We start from the raw sequence: 19,332 nt of genomic DNA, 5'->3' as shown, positions 1-19,332 counted from the left end.
GATAAACACTTACAGCTTCCCTGGAATGAGGGTGTGCCAGCTGTGCCGTGGGGTTGTTCATCCCGTCACGCTCATCCCAAGGAGGCTGAGCTGGAATTTTTCATCCCAGCACCCTCATCCCAGGAATGCTGAGCTGTGCCAGCTGGGAGCAGAGATGCTGCCACCAGCCCAGAATTCTGGTCGGAGTCCTCCTCTCCCTGTGGAGGTGATGTGTGCCCACCCAGCCAATCCCAGAGAAATTTTGGGATTGGGGAATGTCAGATCAAGCTTGACAGGTTTTATTTCCCCGATACCAAGTTTAACCAGAAACACACAAGGAGAGAAATAAATCCATTTGTTAGTGTGAGTTAAATTCCAGCAGTTCCTACCCTGCTGGAAGTGACAGAAATGTTCAAATAACCCAAATGTTTTGAAACTCGATGCCACAGGGGTTGGGATTTTGTTCCCATGTTAAATCACTGGGTTTATTTCAAATAAATGGCCCATATTTTAGAGAGAAAAAAGAGCAAAGTAATCTAAACATAAACAAAATCTAGGCTGTCGTGTAGGAGCTGTGCAGTCTAGGGGGAGTGGAGGTGCTGGGCCTGGTTTTCCTGGGATAAATGAATAAAAGAACCACATGGATGAGCAGCAGGGACTGGGATGACCATGGAGCATGTCCTTGGGAAAAGTCCCTCACCAGAGCCCCCTGTCCTGAGCTGCCTGGGACACTACTGGGACTGGGAAAGTTGTGCAGAACCCACAGAAGCTGAGGGACAGCATCCTGCCCCACACTCCTGACATTCCCCATGCAGATCTGATGAGGAATGGCATAATGAGCCTAATTAATGGACCTAATTAAATTTCTAGCTAGTAGAAGTTGGAGCTCAGTGCAGATGGGCTCTGCACCATGTGATGGAAGTCATGGTGGTCATGGTGGTCATGGTGGTCATGGTGGTCATGGTGGTCATGGTGGTGGTGGCTGAGGTGGGCATGGCAAACATGGACATGGTCTTGGACATGGTGGTCGTGGTTTTCCCTGTGCTCCTCACATGGATAGAAGCAGTTCCTGCCTTGTCCCACTGCTGTCCTGCTGGGATCTGGTCCCGCTGAGTGGAAGTGTCACAGCAGCCCAGCGTGACCTCAACCTGGTCTGCCAAATCTTTGGCTCCTGCTCGGCTGGGCTGGTGCTGGGAAGCTCTGCCCGGGTATCCACCAGCTGTGCCAGAGCCTCTGCTCAGCACCAATCTGCTCCCCTTCCTGCCTGTGCCCCTCCACATGCTGGCACCTAGATCCCACCCACACCCAGACCTCACCTGCCCCCAGATCCCACCCACATCCAGATCCCATCTGCACCCAGATCCCACCCAAATCCAGAGCCCATCTGCACCACAGCCCATCCGCAGGGCCCTGGCTGATGGAAAGGTTTTTTTTTGGTTTACACGGATTTTTTGGATGGCTTTTTCTTTTCCAAGCCGCTCCCCACATGGCTCCCCTCCCCGTTCAGCTCCGAGCTGGTGACAGCAATCTGTTCCACAGCCTTGTCAGTGGGAAAGGCTGGGATGAGTGACTGGAGCAGGCGGGATGTGCCAGCGAGTGGAGCTGGTGCTTGGCTTCCCCAGAGCACAGGGACAGCTGCTCCCTCCACCGAATGGCTGCAGAATGAGTTTTCCTTCTCTTTTTTCCAAACCTGGTCCCTGATGGACTCATCCCTCATTTCGCCACTTCCCAAGCTCAGCTCAGATGCTGCTTTAGCCATCAGGAGCTGAGGTTTATCCGATGGAGTTATTGTTGGCTCAGGCTGTGGAGCAGGCGATGTCAGGGTGGTGTCGGGTGAGCTGCTGTGGGGAAAGGGCTTTTCTCATCTCCGAGTCCTGGCTCTGCTAGAAAACTCTTTGCTTTTCCTATCGCCAGCTCGGCTTGCTTGAATTCCTCCAGGGTGGGAATATTATAGAATATTAGAGAATCAATTAGGTTGAAAATATGTCAAAGGTCATCGAGTCCAACCTTTGAGGGGATCCAGGGCTTTCCAGGTTGGACAGGATGGGACTGTGCAGAATCATAGAATCCTGGAATCATTAAAGCTGAAAAGAGCTCTGGGATCATCGAATCCAACCATGGACCCAACATCACCACCCTGCTCCCCACAGCCACTTCCTCAAGTGCCAACAAGGTCAGGGGTGCAGGACGGATTTTGCTGATTTTGGCGGCATGGCTTGAGCCCCCTATCCATCTCCTCTGCAGGTCTGTGCTCCTAAAGGTACAAGAAAGCTCCCTCAGAAGGAGAAATTCCTGAAACGATGAGAGATCGTTTTCTCCATCAGGATAAATTTTAATTGAATGGATCAGACGGCTCCTTTGGAGCGGGAGCACGCGGGGTGTGACCCAGCTATCGACACCCAATCCACGATAAACAAACAGCAATTACTCAGCTCCACAAAAGCAGCCTGGCAGAGCTAAATAAAGCTCGGGAAACTCCAGCAGAGCAGCTCTGAAACTGCGTGGGAAGGAGCTGAGTGTGGCTGGCTCCTTGCATCCGTCTGGGATGTGTGACCGTGGCTCGGGATGGTGGTGGCAGGGAGAGCAAGAGGGAGGTGGCATTTGGGGACAGGCTGGGCTGAGAAACGGACCTGGCTGTGGTGAAGTGTTCTGTGTTCTCCCAAGAACGAATTCCATCGGGACCACACGAGGAACAAACTGGTCCCTGGAGGGAGCCTGAACCTGGCGAGAGGGATTGTCAAGCTGTGTCACTGCAATGCTCCCCACTCCCTGTTCTGCATCCCAAGCTGCATCTTCTCCCCAAAAGCGTCTCCTCTCCTGGCACACCCCGATTTATATCGTTGTGCAGACAGGCCCATGCTGGGAGTAAATAAATAAATAGGCAGGGCCAGCTCTGTGCATCGATCCAGAGCTTTCTGCCAGCAGAGTTAACAGGAGGGGATTTTTATCCGATTTTAATAACTGCTGAGAACTGCCTGGTGTGTCCTCTGCAAGAAGCTGCTGTGAGCCCAGCTGGAGCAAAACCATTCACGGCAGATGTGTCTTTCCCTTTCCAGACCCATCCTCCTGGGTCTTGTTTCCTTCTCCTTCTCTGAGAAGGGAGAAACTTCAGGCTGCCTCTTTTCCCCTCCTCATCCCTGGCTGAGCAGCAGGGATGTGTCCTGGGGTGAGTGTTCTCGGTGTCCTGGGGTTAGTGAGCAGCTCTCCTGTGGTTTGGTAAAGCTGTTGGCATTTGGGGTTGGATTTTGTTTGTCTTTCCTCTTTTTTTGGTGGTTCACTGGCCACACACACCTGGGTCTGAGGTGTCCTGTCAGCAGCAGCAGCTGTGATGTTTTCCAGGGCGCAGCATCAGGAATGGGGTGTGTCCAGGCACCCACCTCCCCTGTGAACCCTAACAGCCTCTGGCAGCTGCCAAATCCAGGGATTTCCCGAGCCAGGGGGTTTATCTGGTTCACTGTTTTCAGGAGCCATTCTCCTGCCACTGTCCCGGGCTGGGGGCCTTGTCCTCGGCATCTGGCCCTGCGATAAAAGACTTCCTTTGATTTGATTGAAATCTGCTGCTTCGTCACTTTATGGGATGTCCTGGAGGGGGGTTGTGTTTTGAGACAATGGGAATATTTTCTTCTAATTCACCTCGTCTCGATTGTCCATGGTTTTATTGAACTCTCTCAGATTTCCTCCTCTCTTTCCTCCGCAGCCGTGGTGCTCCTCCTGGAATAAACTGCTCTGTTCTCCTAGTCATTCTTCTCTCCTTTCATTACTTCCAGCATTTTTATAAGCCTCAGTCACAAATCCCTGGCACTAGAGTGTCTCCCACCCCCTCACCTGGGCTCCTCTCATGCTCAGGGTTGGACATTCCCTGCAAACCTCATCCAAGTCCTGAAACTGCCTCCTCTCCCAGCAGGGACCTTGCTGCCCTCCTCTGTTTCCTGCTGCTCAAGCCTGCAAGGTTCCCTGCTGATCCCACTAAATTGCTTCTTACTCCACAGATGACTGAAAATCCGTGAGACAGGGGAACTCTTTGGAAAGAAACCTGGATTTTTATTTTTTTTTTTCCCAGTGAAAACAATAACAAATGGAACAAGGGAAAAACCCTCTTCTCTGGTGGGGGATGCCCTCCCTGAGCCTGTCATTCCCCATGGCCACTCCCTGCCCCAAGAGACTTGGGACACCCCAGGTGTTGATGGGTGGTGTGCAGGACATCAATCCAGCACCCATCCCAATGTCACCACGATTTTCCTGTCGCCGTGGCAACTCCCAGGCTCAAAGATGCCCATTTTGCCAAGATGAGGGAGTGAAACAGAGAGCAGGGAAGCGACAGAGAATATGTGGAGCTGGCAAAGAGCAGGATGTCACGCCAGAACAAGGAAAACAGGGACAAAAAGAGAGCAGTGGGGACAAGGAGGGGACAGGGAAGGTTTATCCCACCTTCACACGATCTGGGCAGCGCCAGGACTGAGCTCTGTTCTCCAAGAGCCGAAACAAAGGGTGGGAGGAAGAGGAACTCGTGTCTTGATAAACAAGAGGTTGAAGAGGTGACAGGGCGAGGGATTTAGGCTCCAAGAACTTTCTCAACCCATAAATTTTCAAGAGCAGCGCTGAAGCCAGGAAACCTGAGCCGGCTTTGGGAGATAAATTATCCCAGGAGCAGACAGGGTCAGTTCTTGGCCTCCTCCCCTGTCTCACCTTGGCTCTGTGACGGCCACAGCCTGAGTTTGTGCCTGTGGGACCTCGGGTGGGTTGGGACTCCAGCAGAATCATGGAATGGTCCAGGTTGACAGGGGCCTTGAAGCTCACCTGGTTTCAGCCCCAGTTCTCTGACTCCTGGTGCCCAAAGGGAGGGATCTGCTCCCATCCATTGGCTGCAGTGACAGGTCTGGGAGGTGCTGGAAGGTGCTGGGAGGTACTGGGAGGTACTGGGAGGTGCTGGAGGTGCTGAGCAGGGTGACCATGAGGATTGGGTGCTGCCTGAGCACAGAGCAGCTCAGCCTCATCCCTCCGTGTCTCCCTCAGTTGTTTTCCTGTGTTTCACATCCCTGTTTGCATTCCCTTTCCATGGCTGCTCAGCCATGAGTTCCCTGCCAGGAGCAGGCCAGGAAACAGCTCCTAGAAAATGGAATCTGGCCCGAGAGCTGGGTATTGAAATGATTTGATGAATAATTTAGGATAACAATTAAAGTCAAAAACTTCACAAATAGCTCATGAGCAATTCCTGGACCGGAAGAGAGGACAAAGTTGGGCTGATAAAGGCTCTGCTGCCCATCACTCACAGACGCCTGGCCCTGAGCCCAGCAGGAGAGGAGGGAGGGCTGTGGCTGCTCCCACCCAGCATCCACAGAGTCCCCAGCACCCACAGGGACCACAGCACCCTCCCAGCCCCCAGACCAGCAGGGCTGCAGGAGCATTCAGAGAGCACAGAAATGTGGGGACAAGGGAGCTCTGGGAAGAGGGAGAGTGGCTGAGCTCACTGGGACATGTGGCTTTGGTGTCCCTCCTGAGCTGTCCCTGGGCTTGCCAAGCACAGCTCCAGCCTGGCAGGAGAGCCCAGGGGCACACACAGGGACACTGGGGTGATGTCACCTGACCCAGAGCTGGGGGATCCTGGTTGGATCCTCCTTATCTAAGGACAAATCCCACCAAGCTGGGGAAACACCCAAAAATGAGTGGAAGAAAATCTGTGAATCCTTCCTAGAGCAGAGCAACTCCTCACCCCATCCTGGGATGCTCCAGGTGGGCATCACCCCCTCTCTGACTCTCCTGCTGCCTCCTGGCCCTCGGCAGAAAACCCAGGGACAGAAGTGAGTTGATTGGAGCTGCCAGGACCCATTTCCCGGCTGCTGGAGTGACTTCTTCTCCCTCTCCCCAAGCCCATGTTCCTTCAGATCAAACAAAACGCTTCGCTCAAAATGAAACAAAATGTTTCAATTCCCTCTTGGGTCATTTCCAGCCGAAAAGCAGAGGAGAAGCGAGGAAGGAGCCTGGTTGAAAGGTTGGGAGTTTTGCTTGCTGCTTTTTTCAGGGGGGTTGTGTCCCTCTGCCAGGAGAGAGGTGGGAATTGGGGTCCCTGGGGGTGTGGGAAGGGCTGAGCTCTGCCCAGTCCCAGCCCCAGCCTGAGTCCCTCCAGGCATTTCCAGTCTCTGGGTGCTGTGGGGTGTCCAGGGAATGCTGGTGAAGATCCCACATGAGGAGCATCTCTGCTGTGACAATGGAGGGTGCCTGTCTGGGGACAGTTTTGCTGTAAAATCCCCTAATTAAAGTTCCAGAGAGGTGCCATGCCCAAGCAGATCCCTGACAGTTGTCCTGATTAAGAAGGAAGAGGGAGAGGAAAGGCAATTAATGGGAGCACAGGAGGGGGAGCAGTGAGTGAGTGTCACCCCCAGCACAGGGCAGTGTCCCCTGCAGCCCCAGGGACTGTCCCAGCAGCTCTCAAGGCCATTCCTTCTCCCCCAGCACAGATCCCAGTATCCCTGCCTGGCCCTCAGCCCAGGATGGGATCTGGTGCCACAGTAGGAGCCAATAGTGCTGTGCCTCAGTTTCCCCAGCAATGAACTGGGGGTGAGGACAGGCAACATCAGCAACAGGGTTGGTGTTTGGCAGAAAGCTGGATATGGGGATGTTCTCTGGGAATATACTGATAGCTGGTGTTTTAACAGGAAAATTCCAGAGCTATTTAGGTTGGAAATGGAAGCCCTGGGTTCAGCTGTCCCAACGTTCTCTGCTGGTTTCTCACCCTTTTCAAGGCAAGAAACAGAAACCTTTGCTGAGCGTTTTATTTTCCAAATTATTTCAAGGGGGTTTCTGGTCCCGATGTGGGATTAAAAATGAAACCGAAACCAAGAAAATGGGAAATGTTGGAATTTCCCAGCAAAGAAAAGCCCCGTTTCTGAGCCAACATCCCTCTCTGGCATTCAGGGAGCACAATTCCATGCAGGGAAGGTGCTGAGCCCAGAAAGGAGGGGGATGCCCAGCTGGAAATGCACTGAGAGATCAGAGTGTTCTCCCTGGTCATTCCCCCATTTATGGCACCACATTTTGCACTGTGGAAAAATTACGGGATTCAGATGATGACAGCCAAGAACCACCCACTTGTGGTGCCTCTTTTGGGGCTGAGATGGGGCTTGGGAGGCTCTCCCCACATTCTTACCCTCTCCCTGGCCTGGTGGGATCTGTGGGGCATCACCCACCATCCCCAGCACCTGCTCAGAGCTGGGCAGAGGCTCTGGAGCAGCCGGCACGTTCAGCACTGCCGAGGTTTTATGGAGATTTATGGTAAAATATTCCTGAGTCCTCACTCCACGTTTATTTTTATTGATTTGCAAATGCAAAGCTTTGTTCTGCACGCGGTGCCTGCGCCTGCCGGGGTGGTAGGAGCTGAGCAGGGAACAGCTTAATGGCTTCTTCCTCTTGGCCCCCAACCCCAATGCAAACACTCCCCACCCTTCCCCCAGGCAGCTCAGCCTGGCTCCAGAGGAACAGGAGACAGTCCCAGTCCCCGGCTTCCCTATCCTCATTCCCCACATCCCCTGCATTCCCTACATCTCCATCCCCTACATCCCCATCCCCTGCACCTCCATCTCCTACATTCCCATCCCCAGTCCTGCATTCCCTGAATCTCCATCCCCTCCATCCCCTGAATCTCCATCCCCATTCCCTGCCTCCTTTTTCCTATTCCCTGCATCCCCAACCCCATTCCCTGAATCCATCCCCAAGCCCTGTCCCACCCCAGCCCCTCCCAGCCCAGCACCCCTCTGCCTCCTCCTGCAGGGGGTTGAGGACAGATGGAAAGGAGAGAGAGCAGAATTCCCTCCCATTCCCTTCCCTCCCCTTGACCCTGGCTCAGCCTCTTTCCGACTGTTATTGTCACTGGATGGATTTAAAGGAAATGCAGGAGCTGCCATTCAGCACAAGGCCTGGAATAAATCCGAGTCTCTGCTTCCAATAGGTATTTCCACGGTGTCTGGGTTTTGTCTGGGGGATGTGGGGACAGTCCCAGGAAATACCAAGCCCTGACATGTCCCTGACAGAAAATAGCTCCGTCCTGCTGCAGGGTGTTTTCCAAAGGGACATGGAGCTGCAGGGACCTGTGGCACTGCTCTGCTGGGTGCTTACAGATTTGACATTAAAAAAATGTCAATCCTGAATGAGAAATTCCCAATTTTTTTTTAAAATCCACCCAGCTGCTCTGTTGTTCCCAATGAAGCCCTTGCAGTGGTTGGAGCTGGCTGCACTTCCTCACATTCTATGGAGAGGGATCAAGGGATGTCTGCCAAGGAGGAGCAGGGCAGCAGAGCCTTTCTGACCCTGTGATGTCCATTAATTGTCACTTTTTTGAGCCTTTCACAGGGTGCTGGGTCCCTTCGCTCAGCACAGGTCACAGGAGAGTCCCAGTTAATCCCATGGGATGGAGCCTCTGCATCCCCTGCTGGGCTGGAACAAGCAGACCCCAGCCAGGATTGTCAGGCGTTTCTCCCTTCCCAATATCCAAAATCCAGCCTTATCCTCCTGCTGTTCCCTGGGGCTTAACTCTCTCTGCAGCTCTCCTGATGGAGATCTGATCCTTTCAAGTGCCCAGACACGAGAGGCTGTGGGAGCAGCCTGCAGGAGAACCCAGAGACAACCAGTAACGGGATATTCCGAGCAACCAGAGCAATTTATGACCATGAATAACATCTGCAGCTCCCGAACGTTTTCCAGTTCCACAGGAACAGGTTCTGCAGGGCTGAGCTGGGCTGGGTGATTGGGGGGACCCTCTTGCTCCCCTGGCTCCGCTCCTCCTAGGAAATAGGAGTAGCAGGGGATGCCCTGCAGGGACAAAGGCTCAGCCCCAGCTCTTCCTCACATGTCCCAGGGGAGGGCACAGGAACCCTTGGCAGTCACAGGTCCCAGCTCAGTCCCTGACTCCTCCTCACATATCCCAGGGGAGGGCACAGGGGGGGCTTTGCAGTCACAGCCACTGAACCCCATTCCCTGGGCTCATGTTGTCAGAATCCTCTCCATCGGCACACCCAGACCTGTCCATCACCCCGGCATCCCGGTGCCCTGGAGCAGCCCCGTGCAAACACTGCAGATCCTGTGTAAACACAGGGTCCAGATATTTTCCTCATTTATCCCTTGCCGACAGAAGAGCAGCCCCTTTCCCCAGGAAAAATAAACCGACACAATGGCGACGGCGGGTTCAGCAAGTGTTCCCTCAGATTTCCAGCATGTCCAGGGAGGTGGCTGTAAACAGACTGACAGCAGAACGCCAACCTTGGAAATTCCTCACAGCCAGTTTCCTGTCTCAAATTCACACCAGCGCTTTTCCACCGGGGCCTTAAATTAATGCCCGGCTGGGGTGCGTAATTACCAGCTCCCTAATGGGCCAAAACATCCTGAAGGGCTGAAGTTTCCTTTTTGATTTGTGGCTCCGAGTCAGAGTTGTAATTACCAAATTGATTTTAAATGCAGGCTCCGCTGACAGACTATTGGCAAACGGCATCTCCGAGTCCTCAGCCATTCATAAAAAAAAAGAGGAAGCCCTTGATGGATATACCTTGATCTGCAGCTGCTGTTTATTTAATACAATTTATGGGCAATGGTTTTAGGTTTTATCAGGAGCTGCAGCTCTGGAATCGCTGCCTTGGCAGGAGAGGTTGAGCTGAAAAGTTGGGTCAGAGCCGTGAGCTGCCGGAATCACTTTTTCACATGACGCCCCCTCTCCTTGGCCCAGCCTGGCTCGGATCCCCCCTCGCCCGCTCCCCTCCACAGCTGGGATGCTCCGTGTGGTGGGAGGCAGCTCTGGGGCTGCCCCACATCAGAAGAGCAGCTTCCAAACCCACAAGGCCCCAGAGGCCGCAGTTTTCGGGTGCTGATGCAGCGCTGGCGTGCAGCCCAAACGTTCCTCACCGCCGGCTCCCACCACTGCAGCTCCCGGAGCTGCTGAGGAATCCCACCCCTGTGCCTGGCACCCACAGCTTCCCACTGGAGAGGGGCCAGCCTGTGCCTCCACACAGCTTGGCTGCACTGTAGCTCCCCTCGCCCAGGTGGGGTGGGGAAACATCAGTCTTTTGCTCCCCATCCTGCTCCTGGGTGCAGGTTCTCCCTGGATCTCCAGTGCCCTGACCTCCCGAGGAGGTTTGATCTTCCCCTTCTGATGGGATTTGATGCTCCACTGCCCTGTCCATCTGTGTGGTCCTAATCCACAGGCAGGAAGGACTGGAACTCTCCAGATTCAGAAGGAGAACCCCAGAGGTGGGACAGGAGGGTGGAGTATGGCCAGCACAGTCCATGGGGGTCCCCATAGAAGGCAAAGGGGACTGATGTCCCCAAAGCATTGCTGTCACCTGCTCTGCTGAGTGAGGGAGCTGTCCGGCAGGGCAGGAGCTGCAGAGTTCCATGGTAGAACTGGGAGCACCATCCCAGCACTGGGAGCTTCCCAGTCCACGCTACTGAATGGGTGGCTGGCAGAACCATCCCCTCCCCTCCAATATAAAAACTCCATCCATCCATCCATCCATCCACCTGATTGCAAGGTCCCCAACCCTTTGGAACAGCTCTTCAGCACCAGGGGCATTTGGATGGAGTCCATGAAAAGCATTTGCTCCCTCCATTTAGCACCTCTGTCCAAGGAAATGGTATTTCCTGGGATGCTGACACATTTCTACCCTGGCTCCATTTTTTATTCCGAGACTCCAGTTTCCCACCTGCAGAAGGGCTGACAGAGTTTATCTCACCCTCAGTCAGCACTGGGAGCTGCTGATTAAAGCAGAAAATATGACGGGTCTTAAACCTTCAGGTGCATCCCAGCTCTTGTCTGCTCCTCCCTCTCTTGTGCCGGGAGATGGATGGCTCTGACTGATCCTGCCGGCCGGAGAGATTCCGGATCCCAGGGTCATTCCTGGGGCAGAGATGAGTGTTGGAGCCTGAGGAAGGGGATGTTCAGTGGGGGGTGAGCTGCCCCCAGAAGTGAGAGAGACCAGTGGGAAGGAGTGATGGGATAACATGGCAGTGATGGCACTTTGGGAGCAGAGGGAGGAGGAGTGTGGGAGGAGGAGGTCAGGAGTGTGCAGTGCTGCCCTGGGCAGGAGGAGCTCAGGGACAGGGAATGGCCAGGAGTCCCAGAGGAAGAGGAGGCAGGGCAGTCAGGGACTGGGCAGCTGAGGCAAAATGGGGTGGTACCCAGGTGACATCTTGGAAGTTCCTGTTCTGGCTCCTGTGCTGACCTTTCTGTGCCCTGGGACATCTCTCCAGGTGTTCTCAGGAGGACATCCCTGCTGGAATCCCTACAGCGGGCAGAGTAGGGCAGTGGGGAGGCAGAGATGTCCCTGAGGTCAGAAAGGCCCCGAGGAAGGTGTGGGAGAGGCTGGCTGAGAGGAGAGCAGAGTTTGGCTGCCTCCATGGAAAAATACCTGGTCTGTTTTGTTTCCTAGATATGTGATGAAGGATAAGGATTTAGGAGAGAGGGAGGGAGAGCTGCAGTTAATCCACTGATTAACCTGAGGAGAGATAAGCCAGGACTCAGCCAAGGCAGAAGGGCAGGAGAGGGAAGGCAGAACCCCAACCCAAGAGCAGCAGCACACAGGGACAGCTCAGCCCTGGCCAGGTGTGGATGCAGAGCTGGAGACCATGGAGCAGCCAAAGGGCAAGGTCAGGAATGCCACAGCAAGGTGGAGGAACTGCAGCAGCAGGAGAGAGAAGAAATAAAAAGGGGAATGTTGTGTCTGCTGTGCTGGGGTGGTTGGATTATCCCTGGCCATAAAGATCCAAACCTTCCTGAGAGGATGCCAAACCTTCCCATGAGGATTCTGGGCTGGATGACAATGACACCTGTGGGACTCCCAGTGTTGTAGCAATAGGGATAGGGCAAACCCCAGCTCCACCACTACATCTGATTTGGGATGGATTTGGAACAAGATCTGAACTTTGAGGACTGGGCTTGATGCAGGGAGGGGTGAGAGGCTGAATTTGCTGAGTGTCCTGGGAGCATCCTGCCAAAATCCAGCTATTCCTCCCTTGCTGCCTAGGCAAATATGTGTTTGGACAATGAAGAAAGAACATTCAAACAATTCCCCCTAAATCAACTCATTCTTCCCGTGTTTCCCGTGTTTGAAACTCTCGTCCCCCTCTTGTCACTGTGAGCACCTTGGTGACCCCGAGTGCCAGCTGTGCTGCCGTAGGGCTCCTCAGGCTGGGAGTTTTTGAGGGATTCATCCGTGTGGGAGCTGCTGGTGTCACCCGTGTGCTCCCCAACACATGGTTCTGCTTTGGGAAGGATCATTCCCGTGGATTTCCCACCGGGAGGAGCAGGAATCCACTCCTCTCCCCCACGGCAGCCAGCAGGTCATGCTTTGCATTAGCCCAGCCCAATTACGACTTCAAAGTTCTCAGGTTCGGCCCCTCCCCGGCTCGGGGTGCGCGGGGCTGAAAGGGTCCTCAGTTTTTTGGGTCGCTGGGAAGGCGAGGAACCGCTTCCCATCTGGAACCGTGTGGGATTTTTGCATTTGAGAGATTTAACCTGACTTTAATTTGAGGCGAAACGTCTGATATTTCTGATAGTAATACCATGGCGGGGGTGGGGTGGTGGGGGGGACCGAAGGCTCCCGCTCGCTCCAGCCGGTCCCTGTTAGCGATTCCTGGCATGCGGGAGCGGGCAGACAATCCCGGGAAGCCTAATCAGATCGGGAGCTGCGGAGCGGGGGCAGCGGGACTGGGTGTCTGCGAGAAACCCAATCGCTCCCAACTCATTTTGCTCCTGGCCCCCATCCATGCCGGGCAGGGATCGGGGTGGGCTCTGCTCCAGCCTCACCGAGCTCCCGACGCCTGCTTTGCCCTTTTTTTCCAAATGCCAGGGAAGCGCCTCCCCGACCCGCTGTGTAAATCAGGAGCAAACGAGGCATTTGCCATTTATACCTCACTGGGTTCATTAAAAGGCGGCGGGGTTTGTGCCGTGTGCATGATTTACCTCAGTGCTTCTGGAAAAATGCTGGGTCTGGACCCGAGATGCTTTCCTGGGCTTCCCAGGTCCTGGCTGATCCCATGGGGGTCACCATGGTCCAGAGTGGAGCTGGGCTTCAGCCTCCCAAGGGTTAAACAACAGTAGCTGGGAAAATAATTGCAAAACGTGGAATTAAAGCTTCCCTGCAGCCCGGCCCCTACTTCAAACTTCACTGATGTCTTTTAAGCGAATGTTACTTAAAGGAACATTCTATTATCGCAAATCAGATTTCCTGGCTGGGGCAGACATGGCCAATGAGGCAGGGATTTCGGGGCAGATCCCAAGATAAGGAGCGACCTTCCTCCCCCATCAATGCTCTGCAGCAGGGTTTGGATGTCACAGGGATTAAGGAAATTTCCTTCTTTCCACAGAAGGAATGGTTGGGGATGGGGATGTTTGGCCATCCCAGGGCACAGGATATGGATGGAGTGGGGCCAGAAGTGACAGAGTGACCACAGAATGGAGGAGGTGGGGACCAGACCCTCGGACAAAAGGCTGGGATGGAGTTCCAGGAGTTGGGAAAAGCCTCCAGCCTGTGAAGCAGGAATTCATGGAGCTGCTTCCTGGCTCAGGCATTAAATGGAGCTGGGCTGCCATAATCTGTATTAGATTTAAACGGTGCAATGAATGTTTCAGTTTATTGATGCCAGACTGCAGCCAATTCCAGCTGAAGTCACCAATGGATTCGTGCACAAGGAGAGACCAAATGGCTCAGGGAGAGAGCTGGGGGATGGGGACAGGGTCAGAGCCTGCACCAGAGCCCTGCTCCTGGGTTGGAAAATTTTCCTAAGGAGATGTCTGGCCCAGAAAAACAACCCTGGAGAAGAGTTTCAGTCCCAACCCAGGAGAAGGGCTGCCACATCCAAGGAGAAGATTTGCCATGTGCCAGGAGAAGAGTGCCTGTGTCCCACAAGAAGAGTGGCCATGTTCTGGGAGTAGGGTGGCCATATCCTTGGAAAAGGATATGCTGGGATTAGGATGGCTGTGTCCCAGGAGAAAGGTGCCCAGCCATGTGCCTCTCCTTTGGGAACATCCTGAGGGTGCCAGAGGGTAGGAATGGGGCAGGAGAGGAGTTCTGGGGACACCACCCTGTCTCTGCATTCCCAGTTCCTTCATGGCTGTGCAGAACCTCTCAGCGCTCTGGCCTTGCAGGACGAACCTCAGAGCCCAGTGGGGTTTCTGTCCCTTCTCTCCCCTTCCCAGCTGTGCTCTGGGCTGTCCCCTCCCTCCTTGCCATGCTCTGGGCTGTGTTCCCGGTGGCACTGTCCCCCCACAGCTGCCAGGACCCAGCTCCTCTGGCCTGCAGATGTTCCTGGCAGGTGGGAGGTGCAGGGCTGGGCTGCTGCTGAGTCCAGACCACCCATCCAGGGCCGGGCAGGCTCTGCCACGAGCAGCTCCACGCTTGCCAAGGACAGCCTGTGGTGGCCGCAGGCCTGAGGAGGCACCACAGGATTGTGGCCACCCTCAACCCCAGCGAGTCCCACGCTCAGATTAGTCAAAAATCCCACACCCAAATCCTTGTGTGTCTGTAAAGCAAGGATGTAGCAGAGAGGGAAAGCTTCAAGATCCAGTCCCTCGCTTGGAGCAGCAGGGACATGTCCTGGTGGGATGCTCAGGGTGTAAGCCTGGAATGCCAGCAGGGAGAAGCATCCAGCCAAACCCACATCCCTGCCTGGCTCTGGGACACTCTGGAGGGGGTCTGGGAGGCTGCACAGCACTCAGGGATAAGTGGAAGCCTGGAAGCTCCAGCCCATGGGCAAACTCCTCTCTAGGACAAGTGCCAGACTCATTGCATCCCTGGGGAGTTTTCCCATTTCCCACAGAGCTGAGCTGGACCTCAGATGCCCAGGACACTGCTGAGGTTGGCAGGACATCAGCTGGCAAAGGAACCTGGTCTCAAGGCCAGAAGGATACCAAAATCCCCCCAAAAAAGTGCATTTCCAGGGCCTCTGCCATGGGAGGATTAGAGAAAAACCCAGGGATTTCTCAATATTTTCCTGACCCAAAGCGCTGAGTTTGTTTTGCCATGATTTATGGATCCAGTTCCTCGTTCTTTGTGAAGAGCCAGACAGTCCCTGGGGATTTATTAAACCAGTCACAAGTCCCCAGACTCGGTCAGATCCTTGCATGAGTAATAATTTGCCTGAAAATTTGGAGGGAAAGGCAAGGGACTTGCTTCTCCCTCTATTCCCAGGGAGGCTGGGATGCTCCAGGAGGGCACACACTCCCTGTGCTGGGAGCAGCAGGAGCCAAAGCCAACCCTCCACAAGAGATCTTTATCCCAAATATTCCATTCTTTTAAATAACTGGGAGGAAACCAAGTTCAGGTAATTCACCTTTCCCATCTCCCAATGCTCCATCATCCCCAGCAGATGCCCAGCTCCATCCACAGCTGATTTTCCACCACCTCCAGCTCCAAATAAACACCAAACAGCCCCACATTAAAACAACATTAAGAAACAATCCAAACCATCAGGAGAAGGAAATTCCTGGTGGTTTCTTTTTCTTTTAATTCAGACAGAGCTTTTTTTGGTCAGAGTCCTGGCAAACAAACAGCTGAGATAAGTTCCCAATGAGGTGCTTTTGGCCTCTCCGAGGCTGAGGAATGACCGAGATGATTGCTCCGAGCTCATTTCCTCCAGCCCCTTGCACAAAACCTCTGGCAAACGCAGAGTCTGGGGCTGGAGCTGACGTGCTGGATTTCTCTGTGCTGCCACAGCTGCCTGCCCGAGCCCCCCGAGCCCCACAGCCCTTCCCAAAACCTGCAAGCACCCCAAGGCTGGGTCCCTTTGTCCCCACCAGTGCGACCAGTCTGAGCATCAGAGACCCCCAAGGAAGTCCCTGAGCTGCTGGGGGTCCCTCTCATCAACACCAAACCAGGCTCCTCGTGCAGAGCTGGTGGTGGCAAATTGCCACTTACTGGGTTTAAAGAGACTTAAAACTTTTCATCCTCCAGGCAAGAGACACTTGGAGTGTCCTCATTAAATCCTACCTGGGGTAAAAACAGCAGCCCCCAGAGAAGCCTGACTCTGCAGTTTGTGTTCTCCCTCCAGTCCTGCTCCAGGGTGCTTTTGAATATCTCTCCCATCAGTGACCACCTTCCTGGGATTGCTGGATCGACCCCCACGAGGAGCTTTGGAATGGAACCAGAGGGAAGGTGTTTGGGAGATGAGGACGGGAGGTTGTGCACCTCCCTGGTGGGGTGGGAGCTCCCCTGCAGGGCTGCAGATCATCCCACCGTGCCAGGGAATGGTGTAAGAATCTCCCAAATTCCTATCGGGAAAACAGGCCAAGGCAAGGCTATAAAATCAATAATCCCTCTGGTCCAAGCGGCAGCAGCAGCAGCAGCAGTAAAATCAAATGAACGCCCGGAGCCAGGCTGCTGATTCCAACAGGAATCCTGCCCCTGCTCCCAGCTCCCGCTTTCATGTTTCCCCGACTTCAGCACTACTGTGGGCAGATGCCTTGGAATATGATTTATTTGTTTGTCTTGGCATCCCAGCGAGGCATCCTGAGCCCAGCAGAGCTGATCAAGAGCAACTTCCGAGGTCTCGGGCCCTTCCAGCCGGCGCACACTGCCCTGGGTGCTTCCAGGGGTTTTGTTCTCTAGTCAGTGGGGGAGACACATCCAAGGGCCGCATCCAACAGCCAGTCCTCCTAAAACAATGCTTTTGGCTGGCCAGGGGCTGAGGCTTGGACTCTGCTCCTCCGACAGTCAGGGAAACGGGGCTGGATTCAAGCGAGGAAATCGCCTGTGTCACAACCCCTTCATCCAGAACCATGGGAGAGGGGCTTGCATAATTTCCCTCAGATCCCAGATCCCTGGGATGAAGTGTTTGCTCCCAGGGAGGCAGGCTGGAATCAAACCTTGCTGAGAGCAAGCGGGCGAGGAGGGCTGGGGGCTGGCGATGTTATCGCAAACCACTCCAACAGCTTCTTGGGGCCCTTCCAAAAGTCTTTGTTTTTCCCAGCTCTTTTCTGTTGGATTGCAGAGGATGATTTAGAGCCAGAGCCAAGTATCTCCCAGAATGGAACAGTTTCACAAATTGCAAGGCCGAAGGGACCGCTGGATTCCTCAGCCCAGCCTTCTGTGCGAGCCAGGCCAGCTCAACGCTGTCTCATTAGAGCCTTAATGCTGCAACCGCTTCCTTCTGCTGGGAGCAGCTTCTCCTCCTGCTTCCAGTCACCACAATTCCCATTGTCAGCGAGCTCCAGGGCTGGAGAGGAATAAAGTCACCCTGGGCAAAAAGCAGCTTCCAAGTCCTAGGTTTGACAGCAGAGGAGCCTCAGGTCCCTGGGTCTATCTGTCCCACCCTCCGTGTGCTCCACACCAGGTGTGGTAACTGGAGTGGAGGGGGATCTGTAGGACAAATCCTGTGGGAATTTGGGGCATAAGGTTTATGTCCATGTAACCCTTGGTAGAAAGGCAGCTCCATCATCATCCATGCCATCCTGTGTCTGCTTAGCAATCCATGCTGGACTGGCTCTCAGTTGCCATTCCAGCTTGGAAAACGTGGTTCCTTCTGTGTCCAAAGTCTAGAGGGACAGAGGAGTGTCCTGATATTCCTGGTGACTCTATTGGTCTGTGGAAATAGCTCCAAGCGCAGCTCAGGAGACACCAAACATTCCCATATCTTGTGGATCACAGGAGGGAAAGAATTCAAAGCCAGGTTGGATGGGGCTTGCAGAAACCTGGGATTGTGTAAGGTGTCCCTGAGCGTGGCAAGGGATGGGATGGGATGGGATGGGATGGGATGGGATGGGATGGGATGGGATGGTCTTTAAAGGTCCCTGCCAACCCCATCCATTCCATGATTCTCTGATGGAAACCCATGGAGGCTCTCCTGCCATGATTTACCTTCGCAGAGGCTTTGATGGGAACTCTGTCATCCCTCCCATCCCAGAGCTCCTGAGCATTCCTTGCTGCCTGCCTGGCTCCCCCTCCTCGGCCCCCCTGAGCACAAACCTCACCAGCACCAGCTGATACTTTCTGGAAGCCGTGGCAGTCGTTGGGAAATGTGTATTTATTTCTCTTCCTCCCTCCGGAGTGTCCCCTCTCAGCTCCGGAACGTGACGTTGGATTTTGTGCCGGGAACACGCCGCTGTGTTTGAACAGGTTTTTCTGTTCCCCCATCACTCACCAGCTCTGCTGCGGGAGATTTATTGACTTTTATTTATTTATTTGGACTCTGCCATTTTTCATGTGGGACACAGCAATTGCCGAGTGAGGGCAGCCCGGGAAGGGCTCAGCGGGAGGCCTGGCCTGAAGCCTTTGAGCTGCTTTGTTTCCTTTGGTTTCATCTCCTGCCTGCAGTAAACACTTGGACAAAGCTCTGCTTGTTCAGGGATGGGGCTGGGCTACGGGGAAGGAGAGCAGAGAACTTCTGTGCTGGTGGCTCCGGCTCCTCTTCTACTGTCTCCAGAGGTCATCATAAAATCATGGAATCACAGACTGGCTTGGGCTGGAAGGGACATTAAAGCCCATCCAGTTCCACCCCCAAGCCCTGTCCAGCCTGGCCTTGGACACTTCCAGGGATGGGGAGTCCACAACCTCTCTGCCATTACACCCTGTGGACACCTTGCTCCATCTGTGGCTCTTCTGGAGCTGTTGGCCAAGTTGGGACTGGGGTCAGGCTGCTCATTCCCATCCCACAGGGAAAACAGGAATTGTGGCTCCTGGAGTGGCAGTAGCTCTCCTGGTTGATTCCTCCAGCTCTCAGCCATGTGCTTCCTTCCACCCTGGGGTCCCAGCAGCCAGGACTGCTGCTGAGGAGGGCTAGGAAGGGTTCATGGCGGCCAGCAGGCCTCACCAGGGCCAGGGGACTTCCCTGTCCTTTCTGTTTATTGGGATCAGCTGGTCAGTGCCTGGCAGTGGGGTCAGATCTGATCCCAGAGCTCCTGGGAAGGGGGTGTGTGGGGACAGTGGTATCCCATTGCTCCAGCCCCTCTCCAGGGCCTCCAGCCAGGCCTTCCCTGTGCCATGGGCTGGATCAGCTGGCACTGGGGCCCTTCCCGAGCCGTCGGCTGCTGGCAAGGAAGTCCCACTGGCAGAGCCTCTTCCAGATGTGCACAGCTGTGTGCACACCACAGCCCCCTCCTGCCGTGTGCCAGGCAGAGCCGGCAGCAGGGATAGCATCCAGGGAATGCGTCACCCTGTCAGGCCGCGGTGTCACCTCATGACGTGTGGCTGTCGGGACAGAGCTGCCGCCGGCCAGCGGTCCCTGCCAAGGCACCGAGTCCCCGGTGCCCCCCCGGCCTCACCCTGACGAGTTCCAAGTCCGGCGAGTGGGACTTCCAGTGTTTCCTTTGGCAGAGGCACCTCCAGCCTAATTATCCCCTCTTACGTCAGTTGTGCTGTGTAAGCTGAGATTTCCCGGACT

Source organism: Lichenostomus cassidix, chromosome 4A, assembly GCF_008360975.1.
Source record: "Lichenostomus cassidix isolate B80296 chromosome 4A, HeHo_3.0, whole genome shotgun sequence".
In the NCBI taxonomy this organism is placed as follows: Eukaryota; Metazoa; Chordata; class Aves; order Passeriformes; family Meliphagidae; genus Lichenostomus; species Lichenostomus cassidix.
The sequence above is the reverse complement of the archived record's forward strand: the minus strand, read 5'-3'. Positions refer to the sequence as shown.